Source organism: Nannospalax galili, unplaced genomic scaffold (assembly GCF_000622305.1).
Source record: "Nannospalax galili isolate Female #2095 unplaced genomic scaffold, S.galili_v1.0 scaffold39, whole genome shotgun sequence".
Taxonomy (NCBI): Eukaryota; Metazoa; Chordata; class Mammalia; order Rodentia; family Spalacidae; genus Nannospalax; species Nannospalax galili.
The window spans coordinates 299865-316502 of NW_008346683.1; the positions used below are offsets into that span (position 1 = coordinate 299865).

The following is a 16638-nucleotide window of genomic DNA, read 5'->3' on the forward strand; positions in this document are numbered from 1 at the left end:
TCTAGCAAATGTCTTCAAGGACCTCAGATTAACAGATACAGTGCCTAGGAGCCTGGATGAGTGGAGACTGAAGCCTAGCGAAATCCATACAAGAGACAGGTAGTCACTTCATACCATATCAACTGTCCTCTCCTCCCCAATACCTCTCCTAGAGTAGCTCAGGCTAGTGCCATGTGCGGAGAGGAGCCTGGAGCCCCACGGATGTCCTGGGTTTGAATCTTCTCTGCCAGCCTGTTCTGGTTTGTTTCTCCATTGCCGTGACAAAACACTGACCAATACCAACTTGGGGAGGAAAGGGTTTATTCGGCTTACATCTCCCCAGTCACAGTTCAACAATTTATCAGGGAGCCCAAGGTAGGAACTCAGAGCAGGAACCTGGAGGCAGAAGCTGAAGCACAGGCCATGGAGGAACGCTGCTTACTGGCTTGCTCCCCTGGCCCCTGCTCAGCCTGCTTTCTTATGTAACATAGGCCCACCTGCCCAGGGATGGCACCACCCACAGTGGGCTGGGCCCTCCCACATCACTCATCAAGAAGATGTCCACAGACATGGCCAGAGGCACTTCTCCAATTGAGGTTCCCTCAACCCAGGTGTGTCGAGTGACACTAAAGCTTCCAGCACAGCCCTCGCCTTCTGACACTGGGAGAGCTATGTAATCTCACTCTGCCTCAATTTCCTGGCTGTGAAATGGAAACAGTAACAGTATCTGTCTGAAGCCAGGCCTTTAATTCCAACACTCAGGAAGCAGAGGCAGGTGGATCTCTGTGAGGTCAAGACCAGCCTGGTCTACCCAGTGAGTTCCAGGACAGCTACAGGGAGACCCTGTCTCAAAAAAAAAAAAGTAGTACCTGTCCTGTCTGGTACAGTTGTGATGAGGACCAAGTGGACAAGACACGAAAAAAACTTGGACCTGGATACCAATGAAGGCTCAGTAAGTGTTCCCCTACGTGGAGGACAGGAACTTGGGGGTCCTCTAGAGTCAGTGAAATTGATAGCTCAGCTCTCTAACCCTGAGTATATTGGTTATTTTTCTCATTGCTGTGACCAAATAAATACCTGACAAGAAGCAACTTGAGGGAGGACAGGTTTATTTTTGGTTTATACTTCAAAAATGGATTCAGGTCATCATGGCCCATCATGGTCCATCATGGTCAGGAAAGCATGGAGGTAGGACTGCCACCAGCTGGCCACATTGTGTCTGCAGTCAGGACGCAGATCAAGATGGATGCTGGTGCTCAACTCACTTTCTCCTTTTTATTCGGCCCAGCCCATGGGGATGGAATTGCCCACCCATTCAGGGTGATTCTTCTCTGCCCAGTTAAACCTTTCTGGAAACACCCTCACCTAGGGATGTTATTTCTATGGAGATTCTAATTCTGGTCAAGTTGACAATTAAGATTAACTACCATAAAGTTGAGCGTGGTACTGCAAGCCTTTAGTCCCAGCACTCCAGAGGCAGAGGCAAGTGGATCTCTCTGTGAGCTGGAGGCCAGCCTGGTCTACAAATAGAGTTCTCTTAGGGTTCAGATCCAGAGGAGCCCTGCCCCCTCACCTACAGGGCCTCAAGGGTTCTACAGCCCCTGAGATAAGCACCCTGGTCTTTGAAGTCAAAAGCAGACTTTTCTCCACAGTTTGGCCAGCACAGCAGGCTTTCCCTTTGATCTCAGAAGGCGGCAGGTTTTAACAGTCCCACTCTCCCGCCCCACCCCCCAATCTTTAAAAAATATATCTTCCCATGGGGCTGGAGAGATGGTTCAGCAGTTAAGAACACTGACTGTTCTTGCAGAAGACCCAGGTTCAAATCTCAGCACACACCTGGCAGCTAACAACTGTCTGTAACTCCAGTTCCAGGGGATCTGACAGCCTCTTCTGTCCTCCGTGGACCTCGCACGACAGGGGTGCACTTAATTACATGCAGGCATAACACTCCTAGACATAAAATAAAAATAATAAAAAAAATTGTTTTCATTTGGTCTTTTTGAGACAGGGTCTCCCTGTAGCCCCAGCTGTCCTGGAACTCACTATGCTCTGCCTCCCCAGTGCTGGGATTAAAGGCATGAGCCAACACTCCTGGCAATAAATTTTTATTTTTTTTTTTTTTTCGTCTTTTTGAGACAGGGTATCCCTGTGGCCCCAGCTAGCCTGGAACTCACTATGTAGACCAGGGTGGCCTCAAACTTATAGGGATCCGCTTGCCTCTGCCTCCCGAGTGCTGGGATTAAAGGCGTGCACCACCACGCCCAGCTGATAAAATATTTTAAATGGATGATAGATAGATAGGTAGATAGATAGATAGATAGATAGATAGATAGATAGATAGATAGATAGATAGATAGATAGATAGATGATAGATTTATCTTCCCGCCTTCTGCACCCCCCAAGCCTCCCCCTATAAAAGACCCCAGCTCATGACCCGTGGGTGGACATTTTTTCCCTCCCCCAAAGGGAACTTGTCCATTGGAAATAAAACTCTGTCCTACTGAGAGTTTTTATCTGTGTCCTGGTGTTTTCTCCCTATCAACCTGATTCATCCATCAGCTACTTCACCTATCAAGTTCTAGGCCAACTGGGGATACAGGAAGACCCAGGCTCAAAAACAAAGCAAAACAAAAAACAAACCAACCAAATAAAAACACTCCAGTTATTACAAGCCAGTTATTACTTTTGTACCCTGCACACCTCACGAGACAAGCCTGGGGAAAATAGCTCCTGAGTCCTGGATCCCTAAACTAGTGCTGTGCAATAAAGAAGGCACTGTGTATGAAGTAAGTTTGCATCTTTGACGACCCTGTAGCTTTGCTGTGGGTCTTAGCAGTGCAACACAGCAAGACTTCTTGTTGCCATCAGTTCAAGAGATACCTTTAGCAAGGTACTGGCCAAGCCACCAAGCTCTCCAGAGGCAGAGGCATGTCTCTGGAGGAAGGAGCCAGTGGCGACTCGCCTCCAGGGGGAGTGACCGAGCCTCTGCTGTCGTCAGAGGCTGGACACATGGCCCCAGGCCAACAGGCTCTGGGTGTTCTTGGAAAACCCTAGGAAAACACAGGACTTCCTGCCACGAAATGGGTGGGGACCCTGAGCATTTGCAATCCCGGGTAATACTGCGCCTGTAACTCCATTCGCACTGCCAGTCTGGGGGACACCCATCACGTGGCCCTGTCTGCTTTCCAGGCCAGCCTGAGTTTTTTGGAGCCAGGCTCACTTCTCTTGATTTGATGGATTCATTCTGTCTGCCGGCCTTTTCCAGACTGTAGTCAGGAAGCATTCCTTTGACTCTGTAGATCACTTAGTGATACGTGATAGAAAAGGAGTCCTTTGGAGTACACAGACCGATGACTAAAGGCCTCCTCTGGTCATTATCTGGCATTAGATACTTGGCAGTGGCTGACCCTGGCTACGGTCGGCTGGAGGGAAAGGAGAGGCTCCAGGTCCCCTAAAGGCCCCAGCTAGAGGAGGAGCAGGCTGGAGTCAGGAAAGGAGCTAGTTTAAGAAACAAACCAGAAACCAGGTCTCTAATCCTGTTCTTAGGACTACCTCCACAACCCTGGATAAGTCCTTCGGTTCTGTGAACCACCATCTCTTCATCTATAAGGTGGGCATCATAATTCCTACCTCTTAGTAAAGGAAGATGGATGGGAAATTCCTAGTACCAAACCCAGCCTGCAGTATAAGCCAAGAAATATTTGTTGATGAAAGAATGAGGAGACTAGTCAGTTGAACATTATACACAGGTAGACTCCAGAGCACCCAGTCCCACACAAATGGAATCCCAACCCCTTCAGACTGATGTTTACACTCTTCTCAGATCCATTTATCATGGCAGAGGGGTTAGGAAAGTGGCCTCTAGGATCAAGGCACTTGCTCAGACACTAGATGTGCAATCCTGGTCAAGTCATTTCACCTCTGCTGGCCTCAGTATCTTTGTATGTAAAATGAAGAGGTGTCTGCTCCGTAGGTTATTAGAAAGATTTAAGAATGAGTACCTGAAAACACTAAAGATAGCACAGTAAGAGCTTACTCCATGTTCACTGTTATACTAGCACTATCTGGGATTGTGACACACATACGCCATTCTGTGAAAGGTTTGTGGTTTCCAAACTGTGCACATGTCAAATCACCCGCTCATCTTTCTTCTCAACAAACAAATACTGGTGTCTCCTGAGGACGGGGCCCCATTGTAGGTGCTGGGCATCCAGACTTCAAGGGTCTCTGCTCTCAGAGAGCTCACATAGGCTGGAGGGAAGCAGAAAGGATACTAAAAGACAAGTGAGAATGCTCCATAGCGCGCACACACACACACACACAAACACACACACACGGAAATTAGGCCTAAACAGAACACAATGGCATGGGGGAAGCAGTGCCAGAGAGGCAAGGAATGAAGTTGTCCACAGGCTTGGGGAAGGTCCCTCAGATAAAGAAAGACATGAATAAAAAGCTTAAACAAAGCCAGGCGTGGTGGCGCATGCCTTTAATCCCAGCACTTGCTCACTTGGGAGGCAGAGACAGGCGGATCTCTGTGAGTTCAAGACCAGCCTGGTCTACATAGTGAGTTCCAGGACAGTTGGGGCTACAGGGAGACCCTGCTTCAAAAACACCAAAAAAAAAAAAAAAAAAAAAAGCTTAAACATGTGGGCCAGTGAGCAGTGTAGATATGGGGAGGGGCAGCTAAGCAGAACTTTGGTTCATGTGAGTTACAGCTATCAAAAATAACTGTATTAGGAGCTAGAGAGATGGCTCCATGGTTAAGAGTACTGACTGCTCTTGAAGAGGACCTGGGTTCGATTTCTAGCACCCACATGGCAGCTAACAACCATTCAAAACTCCAGTTCCAGGGGATCTGACCCCCTCTTCTGACCTCTGCCAGCACGACACGGGTGCACTTGCAGGCAATAAACTCATACACATAAAATAAAAATAATAAATAGGGGCTGGAGAGATGGCTCAGCGGTTAAGAACACTGGTTGTTCTTGCAGAAGGCCTGGGTTCGCATCCCAGCACCCACATGGCAGCTAACAACTGTCGTAACTCCAGTTCCAGGAGATCCGACAGCCTCTTCTGTCCTCCGCGGGCACTGTATGACATGGATGCACTTACCTACACGCAGGCAATACACACAGATTAAAAAAAATAATAAAATATGTTTTTTTTAATTAAAATTAAAAAATAAATAAAATATTTTTTTTAAATAACTGTATTAGAAGTGAAAGAGAGGGGCTAGAGAGATGGCTCAGCAATAACGAACATTTGATGCTTTTGCAGAGGACTTAAGTTAGAGTCCCAGTGTGAAACCCTCCTCCTTGGCCCCCTGCCTTGGACTCCCAAGACCCCTACCCCTCTTTAGGACTAACTGCTCATTTTTGCTTCTGTAAACTGCTTGACTGCTTGGCTGAAGGGACAAACTGCCTTGATCCCATTCTGACTGGCTGTTTCAGGCAAGCCTGAGCATGCCCAGGCATGCTGTAATCTCCACCTGCCACCCCCACCCCAGGAGGCTATAGATCAAGCAAGTCCAGGCATATGGCAACCTTATAAGGTAAAAACAGAGACTTCTGGCCCCACAGATAACAGTCAGCACATTCCACAGCCCTGAGGGTAGCACCCACCAATAAGAAAACCTCCAGAACTGCATCCCTTGTAACCAATCAATTCAAAAGCATGTTGGCGTGCGTGGGCTCTTTTGGACCAATCAAGATGTGACTCTGTTATTCTTCTCCCCACTTTGTCTAAAAACCCACAAAAAGCTTCCACCCCCTGCAATCAGGGCTCTCAGGCGGACATACCACATTGGTTTGGTCTGAGAGTCCGAGCTTAAGCCCAAATAAAAACTCTTTGTTTTTGCATGCTCTCTGGACTCTGTGGTAATTCTTGGGGATCCGTTCCTTGGGCACAACACCAGCACCCACATAAGGCTGTTCACAACTGCTTGTAACTCCAGCTCACAGGGACCAGACACCCTCTTCTGGCTTCCATTGGTACCTGTACTCATGTGCACACACACACACATAAGCGTAATTTAAAATAAAACAAAATGCAAATAGTAAATTCATTACATGTAAATATTTTTGTGGAAAAAAAAGCTAAATCTTCCAAGTCACAAATACACTAAGTGACGTGATAGTGTTTTAGTTTTGTCAATGTTTTTTATTGCTTGCCTTCAGTAGGCTGTAACTTGCCTCTCAAATTTGCTTCTATAGCCTGTTGCACTGTAGTGTTTTGGTTGAAGTTCATGAAGGAAATCAGACCCACATGTATGTGGCATGAGCATGTGTCCAGATCATTGTAAATAATCTTCTTTTATGCTCTACCAAAACTCAACAAGCAGTAGCCTCTTGAAGATTAGTTGCAATGTAGAATATAGTTTCAATATCAGTGAATTTTTCTTAGTCTGTTGTTATTATCCATTTATTTTGCATTTTAAATGGATATTTTACCCATGTATGATCTAGTAACACCAATTCTGTGGAAAATACAAAGTTACTGAGTTATGTAGATCTTCCTAACATCGACACACTTCATTGCACTGTTAAATGTTGAATAATATCATTAATATCATAATATCATTAATGCGATATCATTAATGGTTTCAATTAATTAATTAATTAATTAATTAAATGCAGGTTCTCACATAGCCCAAGCTAGCCTCCAACTCCATGATTCTCTTATAGAATACAATGACTTTGAACTTCTGATCCTCCTGCCTCCACCTCCCAAGTGCTGGGATTACAGGTGTACAACACCATGCTGGGTTTACCTGGAACCGGAGATCAAACCCAAGCACTCTACTAATTGAACTCCATCCCCAACTCTTATCACTCATTTCATCAGAGGAAAAAAAAATTTTCTGGTATTGGGAAGCTCTCAGATCTTCCTGGTATAATGGGGCTGGAAAGATGTCTCAGTCGTTAAGAGCACTGGCTGCTCTTACAGAGGACCTGGATTCAGTTTCCAGCACCAGTGCCAGGGGATCCAGTGCCCTCTTCTGACCGCCACATATGTTGCACCAAATGGGTGGGCTTACATTCATGCAGGCAAAACACTCATATACATAAAATAAAAATAAAATTTAAAAACATCTTCTTGGTACAAAGTTTCCAACAGTTTAATTTTTGCTCAAAAGCTCAATTTTACCATTGGCAACAAATACCTCCAGTCATTTTGGGGGGGGGGGAATGTTATGCTTACCACATTAATTTTCAAGAAAATACCTGCCAAATACTCAAATCTGAAGAAACAAAATTGTGGGATGTTCTTTCAAATAAAAATAGTGTTCTATGAGAAATGAATTGTTGCACTCATGACTTAGATATCTGCATAAGCACTTTCTCTATCAATAGCCAGGGTACTTTGGTAGGAAACTGCAGTACTCCATGCACACTTCTCATCCCATCACACCAAGTAGTGGGAAGTAGTGTGTTCAAGGATCAAGACAAGATTTTCACTGTTCTTAGTATGTTCCCAAGTAAAGCCCCTACTCCTTGCCCATCAACAGCTTTTGTACCATCATCATAAACATCAAAAAAGAAAAAAGAAGCTGGGCATGGTGGTACATGCCTTTAATCCCAGCGATTGACCTCTTGGAGCCCCTAAAGAGGTTTGGAGACCACACTTTGAAAAATGATGCTCTACAGAGTAAGGACCAAACTTCTCGGTGTGCCCAGACTGCTCTCAACCACCGCCTCTCCCCACCTCTACAGCCTCACCTCTCACAGCATCCTACTCCACCAAAGTTCTTGCTTCGGCCAGAAAGACTGGGTCCCTTCTGGGAAGGGGCACCTGGCTCTAGAATTCAAGCTACCTGGTGGCTTATTTTCTCCAGGAACAAGACACAAAGTGACTTTGTATCATGATACATGAAACAGTGTGGCAGGCCTCTGGACCCTTGTTTAAGTTGCTTACCCTTCCTAGAATGCCCTTGTTTTTCTGGTGAGCTCCTCTTCAACCATCAAATCCTAGCTTAAATATCACCTCCTCCATGAAGCCTTCCCCCTCCCTTCAGTATACACCCTTCTTACTTTATTCACGCTTCATTTTTATAGCTTGTGCTATGGTCTGAATGCATTGCTTAAAATTCATGTTAGAAATTAATTGTAGAAGGAATACTGTTGCGATGGGGCCTTTAGGAGACAATCAAGTGCCCTCATTCAAGATGTACAAGGGAGTTGTCTATCCTACCACCTAGGTGAGCACCTGGAAGATGACACCATCTACAGAGCAGAACGAACTCTTACTCAACACAGTCTACTGGCTTGACTTTGGCCCTCCCAACCTCCAGAACTCTGAGACATAAAGTTCTACCATTTATAAGTTTCCCAATCTGTGCTGGGCATGGTGGTGCATGCCTTTAATCCCAGCACTTGGGAGGCAGAGGCAGGCGGATCTCTGAGTTCAAGGCCAGCCTGGTCTCCATAGTGAATCCAGGCTAGATGTGGCTACAGGGAGACCCTGTCTCAAAAAGACCAAAAATAAAAATAAGTCACCCAGTCTAAGGGATTTTGTTATAGCAGCGAAAGGTCTAAAATTCCCAGGCCTGACCTGGGCTTGTTTTGTTAACATACTTGGTTAAAACTTGCTCTGAATAGACGGAAGGCTACTATATTTATCACTCTATTTGACATGAACCTCTTCACCTTTTATGGTGGCCATGTGAATGTGTTTGAATGTGCAGTGGGCTCCAACTGACAGGCCATAAAAATAATGGTATATGTTCTATCTTGCCTTTCTAAATGGGATAAATTCTGGTCTAAGGCCCCGTGGACCCCAAGGATTTGGAGTGAGGGGCCATGAGCCTGCATTATGTTCCCTTGAGGGTGCCCATCCTGATGATAACCGTAGGGTCGGGGACCACGCCTGGGTCCCTACTTCCATCAGAATGCCTGGCATACAGTCACAGGCAGCAGAATCTGCAGAATAAGTTGAATTTGTACACTTTCCATAACTCTGTGGAGAACTCCCACACCAAATTCAAGTAGCAGATTGCATTTCAGAAATTTCAAGTAGGTTCAGGTTACAACGACAGATTGAGCATATGCATCTGATTTTGATCTCTCCTGAAACCTCACTAGAACTTCTGGAAGAGAAAAACAGGATGGGAAGTCACAGCCACAAGAGGAGGACGGTGGTAACTAACTTAGCAGGCCTGGGAAGCCAAGTCCAAGGTGGCCGTGGGAAGGCTGAACACTAGTGATTTACACTGCAGACTCTGCCAAAGACAAAGAGGTTGGCAGCTCTGGGTTCCTCTGCAGTGGGGGTGGTGCTAAAATAAGGCCCAGCAGGGGAGTTAGGCAGGAATCAGTCAGATTCCTAGATCTCCCTCCCACGTCCCACCCTCACCCTCCTACCCTATAAAATGAATGGAAGATTATTCCCTGGCTTGGGGGACACAGGTACAGTTGAGGACACGGGTGTTGCATAGAAAACAAGGAATGAGCCAAGTGTGGTAGTCTGTACCTGTAACCAGAAACTGAGTAGTTGGAAGCAGTTGGAGGCCAACCTGGGGTACGTGGCAAGACTGTCTCAAAAACAAACAAAAATGTTAGAAAATAATAAAAAGAAAGAAAAGAAAGAAAAGAGGTGGGTGAAGTAGCATGCATCTGTTATCTGAGCACTTGGGAAGCTGAGGCAGGAGGATTGCTGTGAGAGTCCAGCCAGCCTAGATTACATAGTAAGCTCTTGTCTCCAAAACAAATTAAATGGGCTGCAAAGATGGCTTAGCAGTTAGGCGCACTGGCTGTTCCTGCAGAGAACCTGGGTTGGGTTCCCAGCACCCACATGGTGATTCACAATCACCTGTAACTCTGGTTCCAGGAAATCCAACACCCTCTTCTGGACTCTGAGGGCACCAGGTATGCACATGGTACATATACTATCCAGGCACTCACACATTCACACAATTTTTTAAAATTAGGAAAATATAGAGGAAGATGGGGCTGGAGAGGTAGCTCAGTGGTTAAGAGCACTGACTGATCTTACAGAAGACCCGGGTTGGGTTCCCAGCACCCACCTGGCAGCTAACAACCATCTTTAACTCCAGTTCCAGTGTATCCGACGCCCTGTTCTGACCTCTCCAGGCATTGCATGACACAGGTGCACTTACACACATGCAGGCAATACACTCATACACATAAAATAAAAATAATAAATTTAAAAAATTTTTTTAGTCTTTTTGAGGCGGGGTCTCCCTGTAGCCCCAGCTGTCCTGGAACTCACTATGTAGACCAAGCTGGCCTTGAACTCACAGAGATCTGCCTGCCTCTGCCTCCCAAGTGAGCAGGTGCTGGGATTAAAGGTGTGCACCACCACTCCCGGCAAATAAAATATTTTAAAATAAAATAAAAAAGAAAAACATACAGGAAGAAACAGACTTGTTTTAAGCTCTGAATGTGGGAACAGCACACTCCACTTTGCCCAGCCCTCACTCCACCAATCATTTCCTAGGACTCAGGCAACCAAATCCTCACCCTCCAGGGACAGCACTAGAGGATGACCAGCTTAATGGAAAGGCAGATTTCCTAGCAAATAGCCACCCAGACCACCCTGTGGTGAAGTAGACAGCCCACATGTGTCAGAGGCTAATTAGCCTCTCAGCAGGGTACTAGAGAGAGCAAAGGAACTCCTCATAGCCAGGCAGAATTCTGAGCACCAAAGAGAGGCCAGAACAAACCAGAACAACCTGGAGGAAATAGGCCCTTTACAGGGAGGGAGGGTGCATGTGTGTGTGTGTGTGTGTGTGTGTGTGTGTGTGTGTGTGTAGCATTTGTCTTCAGAAAGGTAAGAAAAGGTTCTTGTATCTCCAAACTGCAACACAAAGAACCATCACAAAGCAAAGTGGTGCGTGCCTGGAATCCCAGCACGTGGAAGCAGGAGAATCAGTGGTTCAAGGTCATCCTCAAACAGTGAATTGGAGGCCAGCCTGGGTTCATGAGACCCCCATCAAGAAAAAAAAAAAAATGAAGAAAGAAAAGAAAGGAAAAGGAAGAAGGAAAAAAGGAGGACAGGAGGAAGGAAGGCAGGCCTGATCGTTGAAGTTAAAAAATAAATAAAAGAATTAGAATATCAAATTGGGGCAGAATCTTGGTATTCAAGTAAAATGACAGAGATCGAAAGTAGGAAAAAAGTAAAATAAGTGGAGGTCCCGTTCAGAAGATCTAACACTGGAATGATTAGCATTCTAGAGGCAAGCAGGAAATGCGGAGGGTCAGTGACTGAAGAAAGCCTGGAGTTCAGCAAGTGCTGAGCAGGATGGGTAAAAGTAGACTTACACTAAGGTGCGGCACTGTGTTGCAGAACACCAAGAAATGGGGGGGAGGAAGAGGAGGAGGAAGATGAGGAAGAGGAAAGAAGGAAGGAAGAGAGGGAGGAGGAGGAAGTGGATAATGAGGAGGAGGAAGATTCTGTAAACTTCCAGAAAGAAAAAGAAAAACTGAGTCAGCATTGCTTCTGACTTTTCATATTAACACTGACAGCCAGAAATGACCCAGTGCCCTTAGAAGTCTGAGAAAGTCATTTGCAATCTAGAGAGCTATTCTCAGCGCTGTTTGTTAACCAGGTATGAACATTTGAAAATGTTTGGACAAAGACATTTCAGACATCTGCTGGAGGTTTGGCTCAGTGTGGTAGAGTACTTGCTTAGCATGCGTAAGGTCCTGGGTTCAAAGCCCAGCACTGCCAAAAACAAAACAAAGAAAAAAAGGCATTTCAGATTCCTAAGACACCACCCCCTACCCTCTCCACCCCCTATCCCCCTATCCCGTTAGGTTCACTTTCAGCTGCTTCAGAAGCTCTGTGGAAACAAAGAGCACAAGCCAGAAGCTGGAAAGTTTGGGTTCAGTAAACCCAGATCTGTTGGGAAAGAGTCATGGCTGATAGTCCGGTGAGAAGACAAGCAGTTCATCCCGTCCAGGGTAGATGTGTTTCGGTGTTATCTTCACAATCCTAGCCTAAGGAAGAGAATGCATATAAGCACTGGTTGCTTTTCCTGCTCTGCCTAGCCTTGGGCAGGAGCCCCCCCAACCCCCACCCCCCTGTTCCACCTACAGAGCCAGCACAGGTTTTGGCTTCATCCAAGAGTTCTGATTTGTCTCTCTCTTGAGGCTTAGGGCTAGGCAATGAGTTGGGAAGTCAGAAAAATGAACCAAAGAAGCAACATCTTCCCCATTTATGCCAGGCCACATGGCTAACTCTCCGGGTTGCAGATGCGCAGTCCCCTCTGAAGTAGGCTAGAACCAGCTGGAGTCAGGCTGTGACTGCATTCTCAGCCCATGTTCTGCTAAGTAACTTCATCTATTTGGGGCAATATTGCCCCTCTCTTACCACAGGTGGAGATTGCTTCTTGGTTTTCCAAAACTAAAAAAAAAAAGAAGAAGAAGAAGAAAAAAAAGTGTGCCTCTTGTGGATACAGATATTGAAAGTAAAATTGCTAAGGAGAGGGCCAGGCATGGTGGTGGCGCATTTAATCCCAGCATCAGAGGCAGAGGCAGGCTGATCTCTGAGTTCAAGGTCAGCCTGGTCTCCATAGTGAGTTCTAAGCCAGCTGGGCCCATGGGGATACTGAACTCAGACATCGGAACAAAGGGCTTGGCTGCAGCTCAGTGATAGTTTGTTTGACATAAAGGAAAATTAGCTTCTATTCCCAGCATCTCCAAAAGACAGAAAAATCCTTTAAAAGAATCGATATTGGGGGCCAGCGGAGTGGCCGGGCGCGTGGCGGAGCGGTGCAGCCAGGGGTCCCCCACCCGGTGCGCTGCAAAGGCGGACGCGCTCGCCCAGGTCCACCCGAAGGGTCCTTCCGGCCGGAGGCTCTCGCTGATTGGGGCGGCCGGGTTGGGGAGGAGAGAGTTGGCGTGGGGCTCGGTTTCCATGAGAGACGCAAAGTTTCTGCTCCGGGAGGAGGCGGGCTGATCAGCTGATTGAAGAACAGACTGCTGAATTCAAGGAAGCTTTCTCCCTATTCGATAAAGATGACGATGGTACCATCACAACAAGGAACTTGGGACTGTCATGAGGTCACTGGGTCAAAACCCAACAGAAGCCGAGAAGCAGGATATGATCAACGAAGTGGATGCTGATGGGAATGGCACCGTTGGAAAAATGAAAGATACAGACAGTGAAGAAGTCCGTGAGGCCTTCCGAGTCTTTGACAAGGATGGAAATGGCTACATCAGTGCAGCAGAACTACGTCACGTCAAGACAAACAGGAGAAAAACTAACAGATGAAGAAGTAGATGAAATGATCAGAGAGGCAGATATTGGAGATGGACAAGTCAACTATAAAGAATTCGTACAGATGATGACTGCAAAATGAAGACCTACTTTCAACTACTTTTCCCCCTCTAGAAGAATCAAATTGAACCTTTTACTTACCTCTCACCAAAAAAAAAAGAAAGAAAAGAAAAAAGGGGAAAAAAAGAATCGAGATTGAGGTTCCTTTTTTCTAGAGGAGAGAGAATGAAATTCCAAGTGGAATTTCAAACTGTTGGAAGTTTCTTGTTCTACTTTGGTTTGGTTTCTGAGGTGTCTCGTGTGATGTAGCCCTAGCTGGCTTGGAACTCTCTATGTAGACCCTGCTGGTTTGAACTCAGATTCTCCTGTTTCTGCCTCCAGAGTGATGGGATTTAAAGGCATGTGCCACCACACCTGGTATTTTTGTTTCTTATTTCTTTAAATGATATTTTTATACATTTATAATTCAATTCACAATAAAATTATAATTTAGGATAAATGGGGACAATTTTTATTTTTAGGGTTTTTTTTTTTTGCAGTTTTATAACTTTATTTGAGTCTCAGCAGTTATTTCTCATCCACATTGACTGTGGATTTTTGAATGTGGTAATGGGGACATAGGTTACCAAAGTGTACAGCTAGTTTGGTGAGTCCTCATCCTCATTAGGTTTTCTGGACAAACGAACGCGGATACGATGTGGAGCGTTCCGTATTCCTTTGGCCCAAACAGCTTTGTGGAGCCTGGTGTCAATGCGCACATCTGTAGTTCCCATCTCCTTCATGGTGAATTTCCGGATTTCTCTGAGTGCCCGAGGGGCACCTTTCTTAAAGCCCACTCATGGATGCGCTTTGTGAATGTTGATGGTGTATTCCCGGGTCACCACCTCGTTGATGGCTGAACAGCCCTTCTTCTTCTCGCGACCCTTCTTTGCGGGAGCCATTCCGCCAGGCCGAAGTTGGAAAGCTTTAGGGTTTTTTTTTGGGGGGGGGGTCTTTTTGAGACAGGGGTTTCCCTGTAGCCCCTGCTGGCCTAGAACTCGCTATGGAGTCCAAGGGGGCCTCGAATTCACAGAGATCCACCTGCCTCTGCCTCCCAAGTGCTTGGGACTAAAGGGTACGCCACCAGGCCTGGCTATTCTTTTTTTTTTTTAAATTTCATTTTAAGTTTTATTGATATAACAATTGTGCATATTTATGGAGAACAGAAATGAGAGATTAGTAAATGGCGACTCATAAATATCAAATGCGGGACTAAAGAGATGACCCAGCAGTTAAGAGTACTGGCTGTGCCTGGGGTGGTGGCACATGCTTTTAGTCCCAGCACTCAGGAGGCAAAGGCTTGTGGATCTCTGTGAGTTCAAGGCCAGCCTGGTCTACAAAGCGAGTTCCAGGTCAGCTGGGGCTACAGGGGGACCTTGTTTCCAAAAGAAAAAAATAAAAAAAAAAAAGAGTACTGGCTGCTTTTGCAAAGGACCTAGGTTCAGTTCCCAGGACCCACAAGGCAGTTCACAACTATCTGTAATTCCAGCTCTAGGAGATCTAATGCCCTCTTGGGCCTCCACATGCACTTCATACACATGGTGCACTTACATTCATGCCAGCAAAGCACACATACACAAAAACTAAAAATAAAGAAAAATATTTAATAAAAAGAAATGTCAGATATTTGACTCATGCTTATTTTCCATGCCAAGTTGCAATACCTTCTTTAATACTGCAAGCAGCCTCTTACCTCCCTTCCCCACTCTCCCCTCTAGCCCTACAACTCCCCTACACTTTAATTTTCTATGACCTTTGTTAGCATCTTATGTTCTCTAGAATGAGGAAGATCTCAAAGGTTTGGTTCAGAAATCTTATGCTCTTACACCTGATTGTATGGCATTAAAAAAAATCATAATCTGGTTTCTACTTTTGGCATTTACCATATCTGGAAACAAAGCTAGCTGAGCCTGGGGCTCACACTTGTGTTCTTAGCACTCAGGAGCCTAAGGTATTGAGTTCCCGGTCACCCTTGATTAGAGTGAGACCCTGTCGTTAGAAATTTTAAAGAATAAGGCTAGTGAGACAGCTCAGTGGGTAAAGGTACTTGCCAGAACAACTCTTGACTTGAGTTTGATCCCTGGGCCCACATGTTGGAAGAAGAGAATTGACTACTGTCCTCTGACTTCCACACACATGTCATGTCATCCATGTGCCCAAACACATACACATACACGCAAAATAAATAATTGTGATATTTTAAATCCTTTAAAAAGTAAAACAAACAAGAGCTGGAGAGATGGCTCAGTGGTTAAGAACACTGGTTGTTCTTACAGAAGACCTGGGTTCAAATCCCAGCACCCACATAGCAGCTAACAACTGTCCATAACTCCAGTCCCAGGGGATCCAACAGCCTCTTCTGACCTCCTCAGGCATTGCACAACATGGGTGCACTTACCTACATGCAGGTAATACACACATACACATAAAATAAAAATAATAAATAAAATGCTATAAAAAGTAAAACAAAACGATAAAATAGTGCTGAGAAACTTTGAAATACAAGATTCACAATCACACATTCTTTTTTCTTTTTTTAAGATATTTATTTTATTTTTGGTCTTTTTGAGACAAGGTCTCCCTGTCGCCCCAGCTTGTCTGGTACTCGCCATGTAGACCAGGCTGGCCTCAATCTCACAGAGATCTGCCTGTCTCTGCCTCCTAAGTGCTGGGATTAAAGGTATATATCACCATGCCCAGAGATTTTAAATTTTTCATTATGTTTTATGTGTGTGTCTGTGTGGGGTATGTACATGTAAGTGCAGGTGCCTGCAGAGGCCAGAAGAGGGCATCAGATCCCCTGGACTTGGAGTTACAAGCAGTTGTGAGCTGCCTGACATGGTTTGCCCAGAGCCTGTCCTGTGGTTGGCAGTACTTGCTTCTGGTATGCCTAGTCTTTACTGCACAGGAAGCCCTGTGCCAGGTGCTATAGGTGGTCCACAGGAAGACCCAATCCCCCTGTGATGGCTTGAATGGGAAATGCCCCTTATAGGCTCATATGTTCGAACACTTGGTCCCTGGTTGGTGGTGCTATTTGCAGAGGTTTAGGAGGTGTGGCCTTGCTAGAGGAAATATGTCACTGGGGGTGGGCTTAGAGTTCATAGTTTCATTCCTCTTTCTGTTCACTGTCTGGTGTTTGTGACTGAAGATGTGAACTCTCAGCTTCCTGCTCCTGCTGCCGTGCCTGGGCTGCCAACTCTCTCTGCCATGATGGACTCTTCCCTCTGGAATAGTAAACCCAAATAAACTTTTTCTTCTCTAAGTTGCTTTGGTCCTGGTGTTTTATCACAGCAACAGAAAACTGATGTACCTTCTCCCCAACTCATATCCCCTAGATGCCCTTTGAGGTTTCTAGTACAAGACATTTAAACAGTCTACCCT

The 16638-nt window shown here is 45.6% G+C and overlaps 2 pseudogenes; one reads left to right on the plus strand and one right to left on the minus strand.

Moving 5' to 3' along the window:
• The first annotated feature begins 871 nt into the window (after positions 1-871).
• LOC115072033 lies at positions 872-13377 on the plus strand (annotated as a pseudogene).
• Positions 13378-13778: 401 nt separating this feature from the next.
• LOC108491319 lies at positions 13779-14159 on the minus strand (annotated as a pseudogene).
• Positions 14160-16638: the final 2479 nt, after the last annotated feature.